Source organism: Haliotis rubra, unplaced genomic scaffold (genome assembly GCF_003918875.1).
Source record: "Haliotis rubra isolate DU_JTF1 unplaced genomic scaffold, ASM391887v1 Scf798, whole genome shotgun sequence".
In the NCBI taxonomy this organism is placed as follows: domain Eukaryota; kingdom Metazoa; phylum Mollusca; class Gastropoda; order Lepetellida; family Haliotidae; genus Haliotis; species Haliotis rubra.
The window spans coordinates 8,413-33,062 of NW_025767521.1; the positions used below are offsets into that span (position 1 = coordinate 8,413).

At 40.1% G+C, this 24,650-nt stretch overlaps 1 long non-coding RNA gene across 1 annotated transcript; it reads right to left on the bottom strand.

Annotated features, from left to right (window-relative positions):
- Positions 1 to 1,244: 1,244 nt before the first annotated feature.
- LOC124261346 lies at positions 1,245 to 24,433 on the bottom strand. The gene is made up of 3 exons (XR_006894297.1): positions 24,290 to 24,433; positions 11,352 to 11,361; positions 1,245 to 1,257 (listed from the first exon to the last, which is right to left on the bottom strand). It is a non-coding gene; the product is annotated as an uncharacterized LOC124261346 (long non-coding RNA).
- Positions 24,434 to 24,650: the final 217 nt, after the last annotated feature.

Below are 24,650 nucleotides of genomic sequence, written 5' to 3' on the forward strand. Positions count from 1 at the left end.
GGCGTGATGTGAGTCCGTTTAGAAGAACGGTTTATTTCCAACGGCATTAAGCTTCATTGATGTTGCCTGGACAATAAAAGTATGGATAAGTAGGTGAGGTAAATTGCGAGTGACACGTGTCAGTAAATTTGACAAAATTAACACACTGACGCATGATTAGTTTTGACTGCCCGCAGTAAAAACATGCCCATTTCTGGCCCTATTTTGAAAGAGAAAGCTATTCAGCTTGCTTCCAGAATCAAAGGTCAACGAGTTTAAGGCATCAGATGGTTGGCTGGTACCTTTGAAGACAATGATACGACATCAAAACAGTTTAGAGTGATCGGAGAAAGTGCCAGTGTAGATCATTTTCAGGGTGACAAGGGTCAAGTTCTCTAAACCGGCATACCGCCCTTTATACCGACATTTTGCCGGTCCCAACGTATGCCGGTTTAGAGGGCTTCCACTCGTACTTATGGCCGATAGGGTGGAATAATATGCACATCTTCATGGAGTAGCTGTTGCACTTTTAGGGCGAATCAACATAAGATGTTAATTGTGACAGGTATTAAACTGGAACATCCTCTGCCCCCTTTCAACATATAAAGAAATGCTAAAATATAAGCCAAGCGAAATAGGTATAATTTGAGGCGGCGGAAGCAGTATGTACATCTGTGCATAAATTAAGCACCACCCTATATTTTTACCGATTAATTTTGGTCTGAAATGAAATTCTAAACTCTTTCCAAAAAAATAACCTTTATAATTTGATAGAGCAAGCATTTAACATTTCATAAACGCAAAAACATCATTGAAATTACCATGCATTTTAATTAGGATAATTGCCTATATTTAAAAGAGGTGTTTTTCTGTCCTAAAACAAGTTACCTGATTTTGAAAAGTTGAGGTAATAATTGATTGTTGTGTGGCCTATAAATTCGTTATTTATTGTGAATGGATGAACGTTTGTAAACGAAGATTTAGGAAAAGTCACATTTAAACTAAAAAGAAAGGAACATTTTAAAATGCAGTAAAAGTTGCTTTTACAAACAAAACAAACAGCTGATAGCTGTAATTATCAGTATCCGGCAAGGAGAAGTGTTTATTCATTACAATAAACTCAAAATCATAAAAAAATTATTCCAAAAATCTTATTAATGTGGCCTTTTCAGTTTTTGTCAATTAGCAATCTGAATTGTTGAAAAATGTGTCTGAATCTTTGAGATTCGGGTTTTTCCCTGGTTATGCATAATTAAAGCCACTTAATGTAAATGTCATCTTGGTATATAACAGAATTGTTATTTTAGTCAAAACTTAATTTTAATTGTGTAGTTTGAGCAGGAGAGGAATATTTATTTGGGTAAAAATTCAGTCCCGTCACATTTTTATCAACATATTCTTTCATAAAGAATAGAATAGGTTATGGTATTTGTAAAACTGTCAGTGGATAAAGCTTCTTTAACTATACATTGATTACATTAATGGCTATACCCTAACGTTTCTGTAGCATCACATCTTGTTTTCAAAATAGGGTGGTGCTTAATTAATGCACAGGTGTATATTTTTTTAATATGACCAGACCGATATTTGTTATCCTACATCTTGTGACTGCGACATTTACTGCTATGAAGTGTGCAGCTGACATCCCTGTTAGTGTACGGAGCAGCATTGGATAACATCAACTTTAACCAATGCCCCTTTAAACAGAAAACCCTACACGTCTGTGGTATGTCATTTTCCTTAAATGCGACAATGGATATACCTTGTTTAATTATGTATTAACTTCATTGATTTCTGTAAGATACACCTTCTATTTCTGATACGTACAGTCTGAAATATTGTTTTCAAATTTTTGAGTTTGGGACGTATGAGAATATATTCTTTGGCTGAAACGTATTGCTCGACAGTAATAAACTTCGTCCTGTCCTTTGAGAGCTGTTGTCAGTTCAGTAGTGCTCACAAATACGTTCTTTCTTTATCAAGGCACAGTGACAGAAACAAACGTGAAGAATGAGGAATTCACGTGGTAGATCTGTACTGCGCCGCAGTGTCTAGAAACTATTAGGAATTTCAAAAGATGAACTGCACTTTTATTTCTTTGATTGACATGACGTCTGTCTTGAGTGACCACAAACGGTGTATACGACTTCTCAAATCTCACGATTTGTAATAACTGTTCATCAGTCCCCGTCATGTATAATCACACAAGCTACAGAGTCGAAATTTTGACTTGCAAAACAATGTACCACATCTGCATATCAAGAATGACACCAATAAATGAGTCAAGTTGTAGGTTCACTGAACCGCTGAAGTGTAAGTGTTGCAAACCTTCCAGTTTTAGTAGTGCGTGCGTTCGTGTGTGCGAGTGTGGGTGTGAGGGGAGAGAGAGAAAGACAGAGTGTTATAGCATTGTCTACTGTCGGTGTTATAGCGCTAGCCCATTGAGATGCCACAGCAGACAGATCCTTGTCCTTATTTTACCCTGTTAATGCCTGGCTTCGAATGTCTGGCTCTTTAGTTACCGGATAATTACCAAAATTCGTTGCTCAAATCGACTTTCCTTTAAACTATGGTAAACACTAGACGTAATACACGATGACTCTATGATTCTCGTGCGCGTTCGTGGGTTGGAGCTTGCTGGTAATTAGTGAGGGACTGGTCGCTACAATTAAATGGACTTAGTGACTTTGGGATTACCGCTGAGGTATCCGTCTACTGAACTTATTTCGCATAGCAGGGAAATCGTTATGTTTTGTTGAAGAATAAGATTGAACCGTTCGGGCCAGCTGGTGTAAATCCTCAGTTAGACACTGTTAACCCCGTTACAGGAAAAGCATATACATATTCTCTGAACTTACAAATGGGACATAAGTAGCCATGCCTTCCCTTTCTTCTTACTACAAGCTATTAAGCATGGAGATTTGAGCGTTATAAAACGTGTCATCATTCACTGTTGGTATATCAATACACACAGTGGGTATCGGTTAACGTTATATACTTGGCATCGAAATATAGTATGACCAGAAATTATTGAGAATTTTAGGAATATGTTTAATTGGATTTCTAGTATAAACAACCTTGACCAGCTATCAAGTGCTTGGTTTCATTCAAGAGAGACAACCTGCTAATCCTTTTCATTAGTTTGTGAAGAGTTATCCCCTTTGTTTACTTGCTAGCAGACGACATTTTCTGTACCTCTACAAGAGCTTTACAAATTAAGTTCCAATTTGTACCAAGAATGAACCAATGCCATTACAAATTGACTTTTCTTTAGGTCTCCATCGGCTAATGTAAAGGTGTCCGAGTAACAGCTGAGTGACAACAACAGGTATTAGGGTCACTTCATTTTCATACAGATGTGTGAGGTTTCCGGCACCTCAGTGTTCGTTGAAACGGACTGAGGATCGAAAGTGGCTGGACACCTTCGCCCTCAGCAGAAAGTACAAATCAGTTCGAAAGTAAGAAAAGAATGATGACAGGGTGAAAATACAGACTCTATAGACAAAGAGTTCATCAACACAACAGTAGCCTTTAGTGTTGTGTTTCTGTTTACTTGAGTCCACAAGATGGCGTCAAAGTCAGTACATTGTATGACAAACCATTGGCAACAATTACTGCTCGTCACCGTCTCGGCACAAACTGGATAAGTCGACGAAGTCACTCTTGCCAAATTACTCCCTACTCTTTCTGCAATGCGATGGTCAGTTGTGGAAGTGTCAGAGCCGTGTTTTGACGTTGACGTACACGTCGATTGAGATCATCCGTGTTCTATCGGGTTTTAGATCTGGTGATCGGGAAGGCCATGGCAAGACATTTAACCACCCCTAAATCATATCTTTGAAACGGGAATGTAATGTCTTGTCAGGCTGTGTAGAAGGCTGTGAAAAATCCGTCATACTGAAATCAAACTGTAATTTTTCGCAAATAACACAAACAAGACCACTAGCATTTTGTCAGGGAAAGGAAATGGAGTCTTTACCCCGTCGGAATCAACAGGAATAAGTCGTCGTTAATCAGTCTAGGATGCCTTGCAGGCTGGCAGGTCCACTGATTCCAAGGAAGCTCTATCGTGTAGTATCACATTTAGTGGCATAACTTATTGTGTTGTTTTACGCTGTTTACCACCAGGTTCGTGGAATGTTTGGACATTCACTGATTTAAATATAGGTGGTTAGAGATACATCAAGGATAGAATATGTACGTTGTGCAACACTATATCTACTGGGACCATATAGACTGAATGCGAGACTGAAAAAACATCATAAAATCCTACAACATTGTTTTTAATAAAAATCCTATCCTTTCTTATAAAAGGTTTATATTATACTCATGTCATCCTGTGACGACTCGTGAAAATGCAGGTTAGAATTGATCTTTAGTAACCCATGCTGGTCGTAAGGGATCACGGGATCACATATCGTATACCAATTGCGTAGATCGATGCGCATGCTGTTGATCACTGGATTGTCTGGTCCAGACTCGATTATTTACAGACGGCCGCCATATAGCTGGAATATTGTTGTGTGCGGTGTAAAACTATACTCACTCATCCTGTCACAGAATCATTCGAAACATAGGTGGCTGAGGTGATTTGACATTTCGGTTGTTGTAGATTATATGCCTCATTATGAGAGTACTATTACTATAATACTACCGCGGATGTAAAATCCGAAAATGTGGTATATGTTTACAGTTTTATTCTTTTGTCTATCACAAAAATATATACTCCCTTGTTTTACCTCCGTTTTAAACGTAGGGATATAGAATGGTTGGCAATACATTCAATGAATCCATTCACGTTTTAGACAGTGGTTCTAGTGCAGCTGTACTTGCCACATTGCTACTCCTATATCTAAGCGGGCGATCGGTAGACGTTAGAGAACAAAATGGAACAAGCAATTATTTGAACCCACACAGTCGCTAAGGTAATCAGCTCAAGCAAATTCTGATCTCGTCTTGAAGGTTTTCAATGTCTCGCATGTAATTCAATCTGGTTAAGGTGGCTGATAATTTGAGCAGAATTGTAAATAGGATCTCTTATCGGATGCACATCGAGCTATATGGCTTTTTTTTCACACACTCACACAAATACGTATTATGCAGGGGAAACTGAACTTTCAATTTAAATCGGTAGTATAAGCGCTAACAAACTTTTCGAAGACAGACATCTAATGTACGCACAACCATTTCTTTTTAATACTGCCCTGAACACAACGCATGGGATGCACGTGCACAACGCTGTAGCCCGTACACGTGCATGGGGTGTCATTCTTAATTTTGACGGTTTTCAAGAAGGTCGATAAATCACTGTACATAGACTCTTGGGCACCCATGAAGGGCCACCTCCTCGTGGTGGGTGCTGGGTAACGCTAAGCGCCCTTCGACCCCCCGTTGTGGACCCGGGGGGATATTTGGTCCACCAACCCATTTGCCGTGGGTTGCGCCCCTGTGTCGGTGGAGGACGGGATTCTGGTGGTTGAGGGCAATAGGATCCTGGAACCGTGTTCCTGTTGCCCAACACACCACTTCGGCCCTTACTTCACCTAGAAGGGTGATAGAACTGGCCCGGTTCTATCAATCGGCTGGTCACGCCAAACCCTGTGCATGGTGACTATTTTTGCACATTGAACTTGTTATTGGGTATTGGTAACTTCGATTTCTATTGTATAATTTTTTATTATACTATATTGCCTAGAGTCCTATGCCAGAAGGCGGTGGCTCATGGGCCAATCTGGTGATGTTGACCTCTGAATAATGTATGTCTTCAATTTCTTGTTCACTTTCTGAACCAGTTTGGCATTGAATTGGTAGACAAATACAGCTGTTCACGTCATATTCTCTGGAGTATAACACCCCTGTATCCCTGGTGTCAGCATCTTGGAGATCCGGTGCATCTTGACATCGTCCTTGTCGACACTCCGTGGTGGGTGGGGAGCAGGGGTGCTGAATATTTTTCCTTTCATCATGGCACTTCCACTATCTGGTTCTACTAGAAATGAAAAAAAGAGACGCTTAGAGGAATTAGATCTCTCTACTGGACATGTGTCTTCTAACAGTGACTCATGGGCTAGATTTCTTGTTATTGAGGCTTCGGACTTTCTTCCTCTCAAACTCAATCCATTTGCCATTTCAAAGGCTATTTCTGGTATTTGCGGAGAGGTGAAAAATGTTACTCGTCTCCGTAGTGGCTCACTTTTGGTCGAATGTTTAAGGCAACAACAATCTGAAAAGCTATTGTCCATCAAAACATTTGCAAATGTAGAGGTTGGTGTCTCCATACACAGGACATTAAACTCTTGCCGTTGCATCATCCGCGACAGGGCACGTTGCCTCGCTGATATGTCTGAGGAGGACATTGCTTTAGAATTACAGGATGAGGGCGTTTCAGCAGTGAAAAGGTTCACCTTTAAGAAAGAGGGCATTATTACAAAAACCAATACTTATCTCTTGACCTTTTCTCGCTCTTCACTTCCAGCATCTATAAAAGCAGGCTATTTCAATATCGGGGTGGATGTGTATGTCCCCAATCCACTCCGGTGTTATAAATGTCAACAGTTTGGTCATGGGACTTACTCATGCCGTAATCCTGCAGTATGTTATCGCTGTGGAGATCACCATGACGGCACAGGCTGCGAGAATGATCCCAAGTGTGTCAACTGTAAGGAGACGCATCCTGCTTCTTCTAGGTCATGCCCTGAATATCAAAGGGAATCTAAGATAATGAAAATAAAATGTGAACAAAACCTTTCCTATTTTGAAGCCAAAAACCTTTTCACCAGTCAATCTTCAACTCCATCAAACATCACATATTCCGCTGCAGTTAAACGCTCTGTAGCAATGTCCTCAGCTGCATGTTAGACTGACTTGACCTGGGTCAAGTCAGACAGACCTGTGTTTTCTTCTAACAAACCTTCTTCCCCACCTAAAAAACCTACTGCCTCATCAACTATGTCAACGTCTGAGTCTCAGACCGAAATTCAGTCTGAGTCATCACAGATGACTGCTTCGCAAATAGTGTCATCACAGCCAGCCACTGATCTAGTGAAAAAGAAGAAAGGGAAAAAATTAACTAGGAAAGAAACAACTGTCGTACCTTTACCTTTAGAGGTTCCTTTACAGAACACTTTTGGGCCTCTAGACATGGAGGTCACCCTGTATTCACAGGATAAGCAGAGGGGCTTACCCCCCTCACATTCTCGTGAAAGATCGCCAATTGAGCCACCATGAGTCAATTGGCCAATATAATTCAATGGAACTGCAGAGGGCTTAAACATAACTTCAACGAGATACAATTACTCATACAAGATCATCACCCGTCAGCATTCTGTCTCCAAGAGACATATCTTAATAATACAGATACTTTTAATCTGAGACAGTATAATGCTTATCATTCTTTTTCTCCTCCGGGAGATCGAGCAACTGGAGGCGCTTCTATTTTGATACATCACAGCGTTATTCATAGCCCTGTCACTCTAAATACGGATCTTCAAACGGTTGCTGTTCGCCTGACTCTGCACGTTGCCCTGACATTGTGCAGCTTATATATCCCTCCCTCTACTAATCTCCGTCAGACAGATCTTCAAAATCTGTACGATCAACTCCCTAAGCCATGTGTTATCATGGGCGATCTTAACGGACACAACCCACTTTAGGGAGGTGTCCATACCAACACTAAAGGTAAAATCCTTGAGGAATTCATTTCCGATAATAATTTATGTATTGTTAATGAAGACTCAGCCACTTATTTACATCCAGCTACGGGAACATATTCTTCCCTGGATCTATCACTTGCTGACTCCATCTTGTATAATGAATTCGAATGGATGGTACATGATGATCTATGTGGGAGTGATCACTTCCCTGCCATTCTCAAGACAATCAGTCCTGGTGATGATCCACCTTTATCGAGACGAAACTTCGCCAGGGCTGATTGGCCATTTTATGAGACATTATGTGCTGATCACTTAAAACATGATGTTTTTGCGAACAGTGAAGATCCGATACAGTTGTTTTCCGATTTACTCAATGACATTGCTGACCAAACTATACCTAAGTCCTCTGCAGTTCCACATATTCGCAAGCCATGGTTTGATAATGAATGTAAACAGGCCAGAAAGAGCAGGAAGAAAGCTGAAAAATATTTTCGGCGACATCCTACTGTCCATAATTTGAATAAAGTAAAAAATTTCAATGCCAAGGCTCGACGTACATTTAAACAGAATAAGCGTCAGTCTTGGAGGAAATATGTTTCTAAAATAAATTCACGCACACCGATTTCAAAGGTGTGGAACATGATCCAAAGAATTAAGGGCAAAGGTTCCAAATCTACTGTTCACCATCTGAAGGATGGTGACAATATATTAACTGGTAAGTCTGACATTGCCAATAAGCTTGGTGAAACACTCGCCAAACACTCTTCTTCGTCAAATTACGTCCCTGAATTTCAACAATATCAGAAACAACAGGAGAAGAAGAGAATAAATTTTAACTCGGACAATGGCGAAGACTATAATGAATTATTTTCATTACATGAGCTCCACACTGCCCTTGAGCAAGCTCATGACACAGCAACAGGAGCTGATAATATACACTATCAGCTCTTGAAGCATTTACCGGAATCATGTTTGGAAACTCTTCTAAATATTTTTTGACACAATATGGACTTCAGGGAATTTCCCACCTTCGTGGCGTAATGCCATTGTAGTCCCTATACCAAAGCCTGGCCGGGATCATACTGATCCGTCTAATTACAGACCAATCTCTTTAACGAGTTTTGTCTGTAAAACCATGGAACGAATAGTAAATAATCGATTAACATGGTATCTTGAAACCAATAATCTCATAACAAATATTCAATGTGGTTTCAGGAAAAATCGTAGTACCATTGATCATTTGGTACGATTAGAATCCTTTGTCAAAAATGCAATAGTCAATAAACAACATGCAGTATCGCTATTCTTTGATCTCGAGAAAGCGTACGATACCACCTGGAAGCATGGCATTTTAAAGGATTTACATGATTTTTGGTTTAAGGGTCGTTTACCCCTTTTATATCACAGTTTTAAAAGACAGACAATTTCAAGTCCGAGTGGGTTCAACCCTGTCTGACCATTACAATCAGGATCAGGGTGTCCCACAAGGCAGTATTTTGTCTGTCACTTTATTCAGCATTAAGATCAACAGTTTATCCAAGGTTTTAAACGATTCCATTGATGGATCACTTTTTGTGGATGATTTTAACATTTCTTGTCGCGGTAAGAATATGCATACTATTGAACGGCAACTGCAGTTGTGTTTAAATAAAATAAATAAATGGTGTCTTGAAAACGGCTTTAAATTTTCTAAATCAAAACTAATTGTCTACACTTCTGTAGAAAATATAAGCCTCATAAAGACCCAGAACTGTTTTAAATGGCACTCCCATCAAGGTTGTCAAAGAGGCCAAATTCTTGGGTCTGATTTTCGACTCCCATTTAACCTTTCTTCCGCATATTAAATCCCTAAAACTAAATGCCTGAAGGCACTCGATTTATTGAAAGTCGTGTCTAATTCAAGGTGGGAGGGGATCAAGCTACGCTCCTACACCTTTACAGATCACTTGTCCGCTCGAAGCTTGATTATGGCTCCATCGTATATGGTGGAGCCTGTAAAAAAGCAACTTAAAACTCTTAGATTCAGTCCACCATCAAGGTCTGAGACTTTGTCTTGGGTCCTTCAGAACATCTCCTGTTGACAGTCTCTACGTCGAGGCAGATGAGCCTTCTCTTACCCAACGCCGTATAAAATTATCATTACAGTATATTACCAAGCTATATTCTAACGAGTCTAATCCTGCGTTTCACTGCATCTTTAATCCTCTTTATGAGGACTTGTACAACAAGAAATCTTCTCTTGTTCCGCCTCTTGGGCTCAGGATTAAGCCATTCATTACTGCTGCCGGCATTGACCTGGAAAATATATCTCCTTCCCGTCTTCTTTCTTCTCCTCCTTGGCAATTGGTTAGGCCACAGGTCGACCTCACACTGACTAAGTTTAAGAAAGCAGAAACTAATGAATTGCAATATAAACAAGAATATAATCAATTAAAAGTAAATATAATACATATAAATCCTTATTTACAGATGGGTCCAAGGATGGTGGCGCGGTTGCTTGTGCCACTGTCATTGGGTCCAAAACAATATCTTCCAGATTACCCAATGACAGTTCAATTTTCACAGCAGAAGCAAACGCAATACTAACAGCTCTTAAATATATAAATAGACACCCTAAATATAAACAATATATAATATTTTCTGACTCTCTTTCTTGCCTTCAGGCGATTAAAAATATTTCTTGTAAACATCCGCTTTTAATAGAAATTATAGAATTATATAATGATCTTGCAACTGGCCAATACGACATCGTCCTCTGTTGGTTACCCAGCCACGTTGGCATTTCTGGGAACACGATGGCTGATATTGCTGCTAAGGCAGCACTCAACAAATCTGTGACACCACTTCTTATTCCTTACTCTGATTACAAGGCTTGCATTAGAACTTACATCCGTGATCTGATGCAGAAGAAGTGGGACACCCAAGCAGGTATTAATAAATTACATGCAATAAAACCAACTATCGGTTACACCTACTTGGGTTGTCAGTCCAGATTTGAAGAGGTCATCATACGACGATGTCGTATTGGTCACACCAGATATACTCATGAATACCTGTTAAAAGGTGAGGATCCTCCGTTTTGTATCCCTTGTGATGAAAGAATCACGGTCAAGCATGTCTTGCTTGACTGTGTTGAATATTCCATCAAAAAGGGATATCTTTTTCAAATCACGAACTATGAAGGATCTTTTTAGTAATATAAGTTCTCATTTAATTATTGCATTTTTAAAAGAATTAGATTTGTTGACTGATTTGTAAATAGATACATATTTTATTATTGGTAATTTAAATTAGTAACTGAAATTGTTAGTGGCTGTACCCTCAAAGGGGGGTTGAAGTAGCGTAAAATTATTGTCCTCCTGAGAGGGTACGTAAGTCCCAAAACATTTAGTCAATTTAAGTGTACCAGGTTTTTAATCGTAGTATTTTTGTGTTTTTAATGTATGGCTAAATCTCAGTATAACCGCCAATGGCTGAAGGGATGGTGTAAATCCAGATAGGGTCCATGCAGGTAGCAAAGGCACTGTAAGTCCCCATGGTCCCTAGTATGGTGATCTACCTTCAGTTGTTGGCGATCTATAGCCCATTTTTACATTGTATTGTCTTCTTTAATTGGAATGTTTTAGCTTTGTTCGCTAGTTTTATATTGATAGCTGTGATTATCTAGTATTTTTACTGTCCTTCGTTGACAGGGTTTTATATATTATATGTCTGTATTACAAATTTAGAACTAGTTTTAGTCACGATATGGCTGAAATATTGCCGATGTGACTTTAAATCTTAACTCACTCACTCACTCACTCACATAGACTCTTAACTTTGTCTTGCGTCTGTTGTTAGTGTTTGTTTCCAGTCGTTTTTGGTTTTTGGTGTTGTTTAAATTTGCAATGCGTGGTATGCAACGTGATGGACGTTTACGTGCAATTGGCATGTTGCAAACAGGCGCTACCCTGTGTGAAGTGACCAATACCTTCAATGTTTCGACTGACTGACTGACTGAGTTTGGTTTTACGACGCTTTTAGCAATATTCCAGCAACATCACGGCGGGGGACACCAGAAATGGGCCTCACACATTGTACCCAAGTGGAGATTCGAACCCGGGTCTTCGGCGTGACGAACCAACGCTTTAACAACTAGGCTACCCCATCGCCCCTTCAATGTTTCGAAGTCAGCCATTAGCGCTGTGGAACTGATATCAGTAAACCCAAAATGTTGACGATTGACCACGTTCAGTTCGTCCAAGGTCAACAACAAGAGTACAGAATCGTTTCCCTAGGAACCAGGCTTTACGAAATCGAGCTGTAACGACCAATCAAATTGCAGCAAATCTGTATCAGACAACTGGTGTTCGAGTTACGGGTCAGGCGATTAGGAACTGCCCCCATGCAGCTCAATGTGCCACCCGTCACATGGCTGTAAGGTGGGAGTGGTGTAAGGCACGTACACACCGGAGGACTTGTCGTTGGTGACGTGTCATGTTTTCACTTTGGACTTCCTTGACAGACTTGGTCGGGTCTGGCGACGAGGAAATGAACGTGAACACCACGCCAACGTCAACGTGAGACCACACGATCTATTTGGAGATGGGTCACTTATGGTATGGGGTGGTGTCAATATGACTGACCGAATCCCTCTTCATGTTGTGCAAAGGAAGGGTCACCGGGACAACGTACTGACACCCTTTGTTATCAAATTTGCTAGGCATGTCGGTCGTCATTTCGTCTTTAAGGGTGACAAAGCCCGTGCTCACCGTTCACGCATCGTCAATAACCACCTCCGTCAACACAACATCTATCGTTTTCCATAGCCAGCAATGATAATTATAAAATGTTCTCGTCACGATATGGCTGAAATATTGCCGATGTGACGATAAATCTAAACTCACTCACTCATAGCCGGCAATGAGCCCTGATCTTCCCCATCGAACACGCCTGGAACATGATAGGTAGACATGTGCATCAACGTCAAGGACCGCCGACTACGCTGGATGAATCTAGCCGCTTCAGGAAGAATGGAACAGACTCCCCAAATCGGTCCTTGGAAGACTCAGTATGCCTCGTCGTCTGAATAAATGCCTGACCCCTCGTGGTGGAATCACACACTACTGAGTGAAAATCGTACATGCATTATTATCATATCAACATTGATAAACCTCCAATATATCTCCCATTTTTTTCAATCGTAAATTAAAAATGCATTTTCCCCACTTTTTCAAAGAATATTTTAAACTCTTAATGGATGCTCTCGACATTTAATTTGAGGCTTTTATATGTATACACAAACATGACCCGTAAGCGTTGAATCCATATCACACACCGAAGAAAAGAGCCAATCGTCTTTCACCACGTCTAACACGATGACTTTGACGCAGGTGTACGTCCAGGGTAGTAAGAAAGAAATCAACCAGCTGGTACAATAGACATAACACATGTCGCACTGAAGTGTGTAACAGAGTAATCATATTTGACATTAACCAACATAACGAAATAAATATTCGCGTGTAATCCGATGGCGTTAATGTTTCTAACAATAAAGATAAACTCTCCGAACGAAGAAACGCATAAGCCATTTTTAGAAGAATTTATTTCGCTAGTTTAAGAGCAATTATTGCATGTAATGTCAATGATGACAGGGTGAAAATACATACTCTATAGACAAAGAGTTCATCAACACCACAGTAGCCTTTAGTGTTGTGTTTCTGTTTACCTGAGTCCACAAGATGGCGTCAAAGTCAGTACATTGTATGACAGCCATTGGCAGCAATTACTGGATAAGTCGACGAAGTCACTCTTGCCAAATTCCTCCCCACTCTTCCTGCAATTCGATGGTCAGTTGTGGAAGTGTCAGAGGCGTGTTTTGACGTTGACGTACACGTCGATTGAGATCATCCGTGTTCTATCGGGTTTAGATCTGGTGATCGGGAAGGCAATGGCAAGACATTGAACCACCCCTAAATCAGATCTTTGTGTGTTTGATATCTCGCCCCACACCATGACACTTACCCCACCGATTCTGTCGACCTGTCGAGTGCAAATATGGGCAAAACGTTCATTTCTCCGACGCTAAACACGCTGTTTTCCATCTCGCCGGTGAAGAAGAAATCACTGTATCTGTTTTATGCTGCACCTATCCTACCTATTGTTTGAAGGTGTGGAAGTATATTATCTGCGTTTCTCCCTGTGATTTTGTGGAAATTGGTTCAATTTTGTGGTTGTTCGTTCTCAGTATCCAAGAACAGAATATGTGTATACTAGTGTTGGGAATTGGTTAAAATCTCATAATTGATGATTGGTTCATTACAACCGATCAATCATCGAAAATAATTGGTGAGCGTCATTTATGAAATGTGTTAGTGCACACAAAAAAATAAGGAAAAAAACGTAGCTCTTTGGTGTTTTGGGGGCAAAATTTCACATCTTTATAGGATGACTAGTATGGAGGAATACAATTTTCTTAGAGTCTTTAAGATATATTCTATCATGACTTGGAACGAGCTTGTAGTGCTTATGAAATGTAAAAGACAAAACCAACCTAGTGAAAAATAGTATTAATGAAAACAAGTGTACTAGAATTGTTTGTGTTCGATTATGTGAAAAAATGATCGATTGCTTGGTCGTTTAGTCACTGCGACCAATCTTCGATTATTTCAATTAATCGGACCACCTCTAGTGTATACAATTGGTGACGATCATTGAATGTTTGATTCTGTGGATATTATAACCCATCATCTATAATACTATTATACTGGTGTTTCAAAATGTAAATATACTAAAATTGTACAATTACACCTTCTCCTTCTTCAGGTGCATTGTCAAAATGTGTGTTGAGCAGCAGTTGCGGTCTTCATACAAGCGAAGGATACTTGAACACATACAGGTCTTGATGAAATGTCTGCAAATTCACCCCAGCAGGAAACGAATTCAGTTTGAAGCACTTCATCCAAAACTAATCATCACAGACATTGAGAAGACGTTCAGTATATTCAACCAATAGCGGCATAAGTGAACGTGATAAGCCTGCAACGACTTCTAAGTTGTTTTTGATAATCCTGGTTACGTCGAAGAGCAAAGTGAAATGAAATTGTCACCCACCGCATCGCGAAACGGGGGACTATGTATTCAGCAGCGTCCATCCATCCGTACGTACGTCCGATTCTTGCTAACGCGGTATCTCATGAACTATTGTACCCTATGTCTTCATATTTGCTGACATCCTACATTTGGGGATTACGCAGAAACCAGTTGACTTGGGTGATCTTGACCTTATCGTTAAGGTCACCACGACACTTTGACCACTTTTCAAACTTATGTAAACGCAATATCTCATAAAACATTGCACCTAATGTCTTCAATTGTGTCGACAGCCTACATTAGGTGATTATGCAGACACCAGTCATTTCAGGCATCTTGTATGTGACCAAGTGACAAAAATTAAAAGTAGTAAATATGTTAGAAATATTTCATAAGCGGCGGGGGACATTGTCATAGTGGCAAACACTTGTTTTACTTGAACTGGCTTCAAATACCGCCAGCCAAAAGGAATGACCCCTGACGATACAGTATTTTCTCTAGGACCTTGACAAATAACTTGACATTGTTTATATGGCACTGTATACTCGACTCAGAATCTACCAGGACGCCCGCCAGTCGGCCTTTTAGTCATTGCTATACTTAGTATGGAGCTGTTTGCATGGGTTGTATACTAGATTTGGAGATTCTATACGGCCTATGGAAATTCAATTGCGCTGTTACTTACCAAGTGGAGGTTTAAATCTTTAAAGCATACACTTCCAAATTCAGAGGTTTGAAGGTATTGTGGTTCTCTTTGTGACGTTTTACTACTTACTTTTGTGTTGTTGATGCAATCATTAATATGATTGCCAAACGTACTTGCACTACTGGTACCATGGTGAAAACAATGATTTTGATATACGTTTGTGGTAAAATAGCAGACACAACCGATTGCTAATTTAATCCAAATAAACAATATGTAATAGTGAAAAAGCAATGTTAACAACCGATGGCACGAACATATAAATTCTTATCGTATAACAAGAGTATCTCATGGAACAACTGCAATACATTGTAGCATGACTACGAGACGTCGTCGTAGAACTACAATACCGTATGGTATAACTGCAATACCTCAGGATATAACCACAGTACCTTTATGCCTATATTGCAATACCTGCTGGTAAACGCAGTAGTTAGTGAATGGAATTGAACGCATGCATGTACTTCGTTCTGTGGCGACACCGGTCTATGAGTGGCAGAGTGGTATAGTGTGACGTCTTTAGAACTTTAACGTGATGGTTGAAACAAACATATGTATGATGTATTCAAGTTTATATGATCAGTGGGTGTTAACCTTTCGTGTCTCTGTAAATATTTACCTGGTACAAGACCATCGCTTCTGTAATGACGCTTGTGGCGCATTTAGACATTCTTGCGTTTCTCGTAGAAATATGATATTGACATACATCTGAAATACTATTGACTTTATTTCGGTTCTTTCCATTTTATTGAAGCTCATCTGCCCTGCTTGATGAGATATACAACCACATCCAATCCATTAATCCACATTAGAGTGTTTAGAGTACGCGGCTAACTTGACCTGTGATCTTGTAACTGGGCTGCTGCATTGATGGCCACAGCAACGTCCTTTCCAGAGCTATCATGGTCTCCTGGATTAGTGGCTTGAGAGTTTACAACGGAACGAGGTTCGATTGCCTGGTTGTTTTCGAACTTTAGGTTTAGAATAGTGAGTGAGTGAGTTATTATTTAACGTCACATCGGCAATATCTCAGCCATATCGTGACGAGAACATATTTGACATTGAAATAGAATATATGTGTATGATAAAATCCTGTCTACGAATGACAGTAAAACAACTAGAATATCACAATTAAAACTAGTGTGGAAAGTTAAAACTAATAGCACTATTTGGACAATACATTATAAAAACTGGCTATAGATCGCCAACAACTGAAGGTAGATCACCAAATTAGGGACCATGGGAACTTACATTACTTTTGCTGGATTTATATCATCCCTTCAGCCGCTGGCGATTTTAAGTCAAATTTAGCCAACATTAAAATGACAAGAATACTACATTTAAAACAACTGGTAAATTTAAATTTCCTTTAAATGTTTCGGGACTTACGTACCCTCAGGAGAGGCGGTAATTTTACAATACTTCAACCCCTGGTTTAGAATAGAGAGGAGACCAGAAGGAGTAATCGGTATGGTGTCCGAAAGTGTGTCTGAGCGTGATATCCATGACATCCAGCTTAGACACACACTCAACCAAAGAGTGACACACACATGCACACACGCTCTCGCGCACGCATACAGACATTACATACACACAAAGGCACCCACATACATGTACACACACAAAATTACTGATCCTCGCTTCAACTAGAGTAAATTTGACTGTAAAGTGTTCCCATGAACTGCTAAATATATCAGTTTAGAAATGTACACAGCAAAAAAAGTTAAGCACCCCTCAAATTAAAGCTGAATTATCGGTATATGTCGGAACAAAATTTCAGTCCTCATGATGGCAAATCAAAGAGTGGTATATTGGTGATAAAATAAGGTGTTACTTATTAGAAAATGTCTCTCACGAACGCAGCCACATGCACGTGAATCCCGCCACCCATGTGTTGCACACACTAAAGTTTCAAACAACCACAAGCATTGGGTATTTAAGGATCGGTATCGACTTCATTATCACTGTTTTTGCACTTCTGATTGGCAATGGCACGAAGGAGAATTTCCGAGGCATTGAGATGGCAGATCATTGGACTTCATCGGGCAGGACTTTCTTACAAGGAAATTGCAAGAAGAACTCAATTCCACTACACCGTAATAAGCCGTCTTGTGAGGAAGCATGCGCAAACAAATGATGTAAAGGACCTTCCCCGTTCTGGAAGACCAACAGCTACCACGCCCCAGGAGGATAGAGCTCTGTTACGGCATGTGAGACGCCAGCCTTTTGGTTCAAGCACCCTTCTGAAACAGGCCTGGTTACCTCATCGCCGCTTGAGCAACCAGACTGTGAGAAACCGCCTCAAAGCTGCTGGATTAAGAGCCAGAAGGGTCATCAGGCGTCCACAGCTCACAAATCACCACAAGCGTCAGCGTAGGTTATGGTGTCAGCACAGGCAGAGGTGGAACCTACGATCATGGAGGAGAATACACTGGACCAACGAAAGTCCTTTCCTCCTGCATGTTGTGGATGGGAGAGCCCGCGTATGGAGGACTAGGAATACACGTCTTGCCCCCAAGAACATTTTGCCAAGAGTACCATTTGGCGGGGGATCCGTAATGGTTTGGGGAGGCTTCTCCTACGACTGTAGACTGGATTTGGTGACTATACAAGGTTCACTCACAGGCGCTCGCTACATTCAGGAGGTTCTGGATCCTGTAATTATTGATCATTTCGATGACCACAGACTTGCCACAAGACCCTTGTTCATGGACGACAATGCACGACCTCATCGTTCACATGCTGTAAACCAACATCTGGCAAATAATGCTGTGACACGAATTCCCTGGCCATCAATGTCTCCTGATTTGAATCCCATCGAACATGTTTGGGACATCATGGGGCGTCGGGTACAAAGAAGGAATCCTCCTCCACAAAACCTGGGGGAACTGGAGGCAGTTCTTCACGAGGAGTGGCAGCGGATACCGATGGAACAATTAAGGAACCTGGTTAGGGGTATGCCAAGAAGAGTGGCTGCAGTTATTCAGGCACGTGGTTGCAGCACACGTTACTGATGTTTTGTGATTCCTGGGACACTGATCCACTTTATTTAATCTGCTTTTACCGGGGGCACACCCAAGACCTTGTACTGACGATACTTCAACACACATGTCTTTTGGATGCAATTCCATTTCAATTTCACTCTGTGTTTTCATGCACTTTTAGTGCTCATACCGTTACAAAACTTCTGTTCCAAATGACCAAATGATTGTTCTTTAAATTAAAATTTGTTTTGCTTCTCTTCTTTTTCTCAGTTTCATACCATGCTTCCATGAAGTTCACCCCTCTGTGAAAAATCAGGGGGTGCTTAACTTTTTTTGCTGTGTATATATTACGAGGCAAAATGTTCATGAATAACCTTTAAGTACAAAATGGGTAAAATCATTGTTTACATGTGGCAACACTGTGTAACTAAGGTTGTCAGTGAAATTGAAGCAGGTTACTGGTCTCGTGATGGTCTCTAACAGGCAACTGTCGCACCGCTTGTTATTTCCATCAGCTCTGACTGTGATGCCACTGATAACGAAGTCACAGATCATTCAGCATATATTTTGAGACGCTCCCCTCCGCACCTGTTTATTCCCGTTGCTCCCTTGCGCCCCTCCGCGCGAACTGTCAACAATCATGTTTATAATGATGATAGTTGGTTAAACAACTTTTTCTGCAATGCATGACAATTTCTAATAGATAAAAAGGTGTTTGGGTATAGGTTATTCATGAACATCTTGCCTCGTAATATTTATGAACTGATATATTTAGCAGTTCATTGGGACACTTTCTGGTCAAACAGGGGCGGTGGGGTAGCCTAGTGGTTAAAGCGTTGGCTCGTCACGTCGAAGACACGGGTTCGAATCCCCACATGGGTACAATGTGTGAAGCCCATTTTTGGTGTCACCCGCCAATTGAACTCACTCACTCACTTACTCATTTCGGAGTAACCGTTAAAAGCTTTTTTGTCTTCCTCCTTTGTACAATTTCCATCCAGGTGATCTTGTGGATGTCAGTCAGCAGCAGACCCACGTGCTGCCGTTCCACAAAGATGGAAACGTACAAGACCTTCACCACATTCTTTCTCCTGGATCAAGTTGCTTTTAACAAAACCATCATTGATTCCCTTATCAGTTCTTCGGCACTGCACCTACTAAACCATCACACTGAGTCACAGGTCAGATGTACCAATCATGTACGAGGTCATTTCTGAAATGTGAGCGCGACACTTCTTTTATCTGGAAACAGATCTATTGACCCACCGTATAAGTAACCAATGACTTTGTACTTCTAACTTAAAGGGCAGGTTCATGGTCATGCACATATTTTTCAGCTATTTGATGCATGTTCCTCGTGCAGTTAATCTGCATAAGGTTTGCTGTTGGTTCCCCCAAGTTATTGGAGAATTTCATCTTCGATGTATCCATATACATACATACATACACACACGCACACACACACGCACGCACACACACACACACACACACATACACATACATACATACATACATACATACATACATTCATACATACATAAATTTTGAAATAATGAATAATGATCTATTTATTGACACACTGATAAAATATCGATCATAAAAATACCAATATCAATAGCTATATATAGTTTTAAGTGAGTCTAAACTTTTGATGGGTAGTATATATCAAGAGTGTAAGTGACATAAGCTTTCAGAAGCACTAATGTTCGTCAAAAGGACTGTAGATTCAGTTTACAATGCTCTCTTCCTATCGGATCACCCATCAGAATGAGATGGCATTTTAAGCTGCATGTTGCGAGAACTGATTGATCAGAACCAGCGGCTGAACAAAATAATGATCAGACCTATAATGTCTTTGTCATCTAAACTGGTGCATCATTTGACTTCGGCATATACGACTGAGCTGTGTGCAGATCCCTGTTACTGAACGGTGCAACATCCTGGAGACTGAATGATAAGAACAACCAAGCCCATACGTCTGTCGTCTGTAATTTTCAGTAATTCATTAATGGTTATCCCCATGGTCCCTAGTATGGTGATCTACCTTCAGTCGTTAGCAATCTACAGCCTGTTTTCATATTGTATTGTCATTTATAGTTCCAATATTTTAGATTTAATTGCTAGTTTTAAATGGATATCTGTGATACACTAATAGTTTTACTGTTCTTCGTAAACAGGTTTTTTAATTTCTAACTTTAATCATCTTTAATATAATTAAAAAATGTTCTCGTGACGATATGGCTGAGATATTGCCGATGTGACGATAAAAATTAACTCACTCACTCACTCACTCACTCACTCACTCACTCACTCACTCACTCACTCACTCATTAATGGTTATGCTTTTAGTCTTCACATTTCAGCTGCAATGCTTTCAGGAAGATACATTTCCATTTCTGATACAGAAAATCTGAGTTTGGAACAAAAGTAAAAAATAATTGACTCGCAGACTAAAACCTTTTTGTGCAGCATCAATAAACTGCGTCACGTTCTCCTTTCCTGTTCAGCCTCGTGGTTAAAGTGTTGGCCTGTCACGCCAAGGACCCGGGTTCAATTCCCCACATGGGTACAATGTGTGATGCTCATTTGGTGTCCCCCGCCATGATACTGCTGGACTGTTGCTAAAAGCCGGCGTAAAACCACACCCACTCTCTCATTCACTCATTTAATCTGTCTTGAGTAAACACAAACTGTATAAGACTCAATATCCTGGTTTGTAATAGCTGTTCATCAGTCCCCGTCATGTATCGCTGCACAAACTATCGTAACGAACTTCGAGGATTACCAAAAGAATTTATCTCTTTCGCACATCACAATGAAACCGATATATTCATCCCTCTATGTTTCTGATGGGGCGGTGGGGTAGCCTAGTGCTAAAGCGTTCGCTCGTCACGCCAAAGACCCGGGTTCGATTCCCCACATGGGTACAATGTGTGAAGCCCATTTCTGGTGTCCCCCGCCGTGATATTGCTGGAATATTGCTAAAACCATACTCAGTCACTCACTCACTCATTCACTCACTATGTTTCTGATGCTGTTTTCAACTGATCACTGAAATGTTTTATAAGGCTCTTAAACATACCAGTGCTGGTATTGAGCATTCCAGTGTGCGTGAGCGTGTTCTAGACTTGGGCAATGTTGTTTCAATGGTGAGAGCCCATTGAGAAGCCGCAGCTGATACATCTCTGTCTGTAATGATCAAGTTGCGTTATTGTCCTTTGTCGACAGGTATTTATATATTGTATTGTATTATTTCCATATTTTGTTTCTATTTATATCCAACGATATGGCGGAAATAAATTTAAACTATAAAATTTAACTCACTCACTCACTTTTGATACTGAGTAGAGAACGTATTATTTGGAGGAAACATTTTTTTCTCGGTAAAATGCTTGCTTATTCCGACATAAGACGTCGGTAGTAATAATATTGAGTCGAGTTTTTGGCACTTAAGAATTGATATTTCAAGGAATTTTCAAGGCTTCATGCATTGTTTTATTTTCGTTCGTACGTTCGTTCGTTCAGATTTAGTAAAACAAATTCAAATAGGACATTCTACCAAGCATAACAAGTGACACTTTTTATTGTTTGCCTACAGTGATAAATATTTTTGAAATCATGAAAGTTATGAGATGCGCTTAACGTTGGTTAACGGCGCACTCAGCAATACTCCATATATTATGGCGGTCAGTAAATAATCTACTCTGGACCAGACAATCCAGCGGTCAACAGCAAGAGCATCGATCTACGCAACTGGGAAACAATAGTATGTGTCAACCAAGTCAGAGAGGATGACCCCGCTAGTCGCCTCTCACGACAAGCATTGGTTGCTGAAGACCAATTCGAACCCGGAAATTCACGGGTTCGTCGTGTTTGGTTTGTTTACATAATGAAAAAGGCGGCAGAAGTTGCGACTGTTTCTGTATTGCTATGTCAAAAATTCAGACGAAATGGGGTTTAATGTCGCAGCGTTCAATATGGTTTCAGAAAAAGGGGGAGTGGGTTTAGTGTTGCGCCGTTTTTTACAATATTCTAGGGGCGGGGAACACAAGAAATGGGATTCACACATTAAACCCATGTGGGAATCGAACTCGGGTATTAGGCGTGACGAGCGAACACTGTAACCACTAGCCTCCCCCACCACCCCCACTTACATACAGACGTGCATGAGCATGTGTGTGCTAGTTAATATGGCGAACTGGTAGTGCAACCTCACATAACAGTCATGCCAAAGTATAATATGGGATGCCGACTTATAAACCTGTTTTCACCAGAACTCACAGCACCTAGGAGGGTAACAACTAGTTTCACTGTGAAACTACCAGTGGCTTGACGCGGCAACGATATTGAGCCATCGATCATTCTCTCTCGTGGCAGACTATCTATCTAGAACGCCTCAGAAAGGGTTTCCAGAAATAACAATGCAGATAAGTTCAACCGTTTGCGAATAGTAACGTACATTAACAAGAATCATTATCCGAACCGTTTACAACAATATTAGCAATATTAGCATATTCAAATCAAATTATATGATACAATATATAATTTTATCTCAGTATGTGATATTTGCCTGAGATTGTTGGGACTTTCAATTTCATAAATCAATAAATTGTAAGACAAACGATATTTCTCGCCGCGAATAGCTGCATAATTGCAAATACGTCGAAAGCAACTTTCACTCACTCACTAATCACAAGATTCATTAAATTTGATTGAAAAGACAATTAAAACCGAGAAATCAGGCGAAAATGTAGGCCAGCACTATTAGTGAAGCGGCCCGGTTATTACAAAGTGCAAATAGGTTTGAGGTTATGTGCATTAATAAGAAGTTTCAAACGCTATTTGAATGATGAATCTCGTCTTAAACATGGACTTATCTAAAAAAATACCTTGTCGAGGATATTCACCTTGTGTTTCGTAAGCCTCTAGCATCAGAATAAAAAGTAAACTTTATCCCTTATTCCCAAAGAAACAGAAACACCCTCAGCTAATAATCACTTTATGGTTAAAATGCAACATTAATTCAAATTTTCTTTAGCAAAATCTGCGGATGTGTTTTTAGAACATATCAGAAATGGTTTCCAATAGATTTGGTAATGAAACACGAAGAAATCCCGTTAAGAAGGACGTCACTGCCACCACTGAAGCATCGCTGACTGTGAGATCGATTCAGCAGTTAAATACAGGGTACATAGAGCTAAACAGAGTTTGTGATACATAGGCATGATTCTGGTTTCTAAACGATGCAATTAGCTGATAACATTTGTGGTAATCTATCCAGTTTTTATTTACATCTTAGAAAAATTCACAAGAGAGTGCTATAATTTAAATTAGAGGTTGAATTTCCTGAGCAGCAGTTAAACTTTTGAAAAGTTCAACGACAAATATGTGATTAACCACGAAGTAATATCCTAATGTCAATGTACTAATTTTTACACATGCATTTTTAATAAAAAAATATGTCATATTTTCTTGTGGCTTACACGTCAAGCAACTATTATCTCCCTTTTCATCCGGTGCATTATTACTTCCTGTTTCTTTTGACGTTCGAATTGTGTTGGTATCCTTGCATGTGTTACATTCATATGTATGATTCGATGATTTTGGTGTAGTTGTGCTACATAGTATTGCATCATGTATTAGGTAACATTTGAGTGAGTGAGTTTAGTTTTACGCCGCACTGAGCAATATACCAGCTATATGAAGGTAGCCACTAAATAATGGAATCTGAACCAGACAATCCAGTGGTCAACAGCATGAGCAGCGATCTTCACAATTGGAATACGACCATATGTGTGAAGCAAGTCAGCGAGTCTGACCACCCGATTATGTTTGTCACCTCTTACGACAGGCATGGGTTACTGAAGATCAATTCTAAACCGGATCTTAGAAGAATAGACTAGAATAATACTTTAACGCCTTTTCAAGAATTTGTGTTACATTAGCAGAGCTACTGGCACATCAGAGAGATGCAAAACATATTTACATAAATTCATTGATTTAAGTATCTTCACATTTGTTTAAAAGACATATGGTACTTGGAATACAGGATGTACGGGTTCTCTTAGTTTTCACAATTGGAACTTTGTAGCGGCGGCCTGAAAGGAGGAAATTGTATTCCGAAGTTAAGTAGTGAGTTGGGTCAGATATAATTTTGACAGCTTGATTCACGATTTGCCGCTCATATATTGAGGATAAACATTCAAATCTGACTCCAGCGATTTTACATGCAGTGTTAATAATTCTGTCTATTTTAGGTTT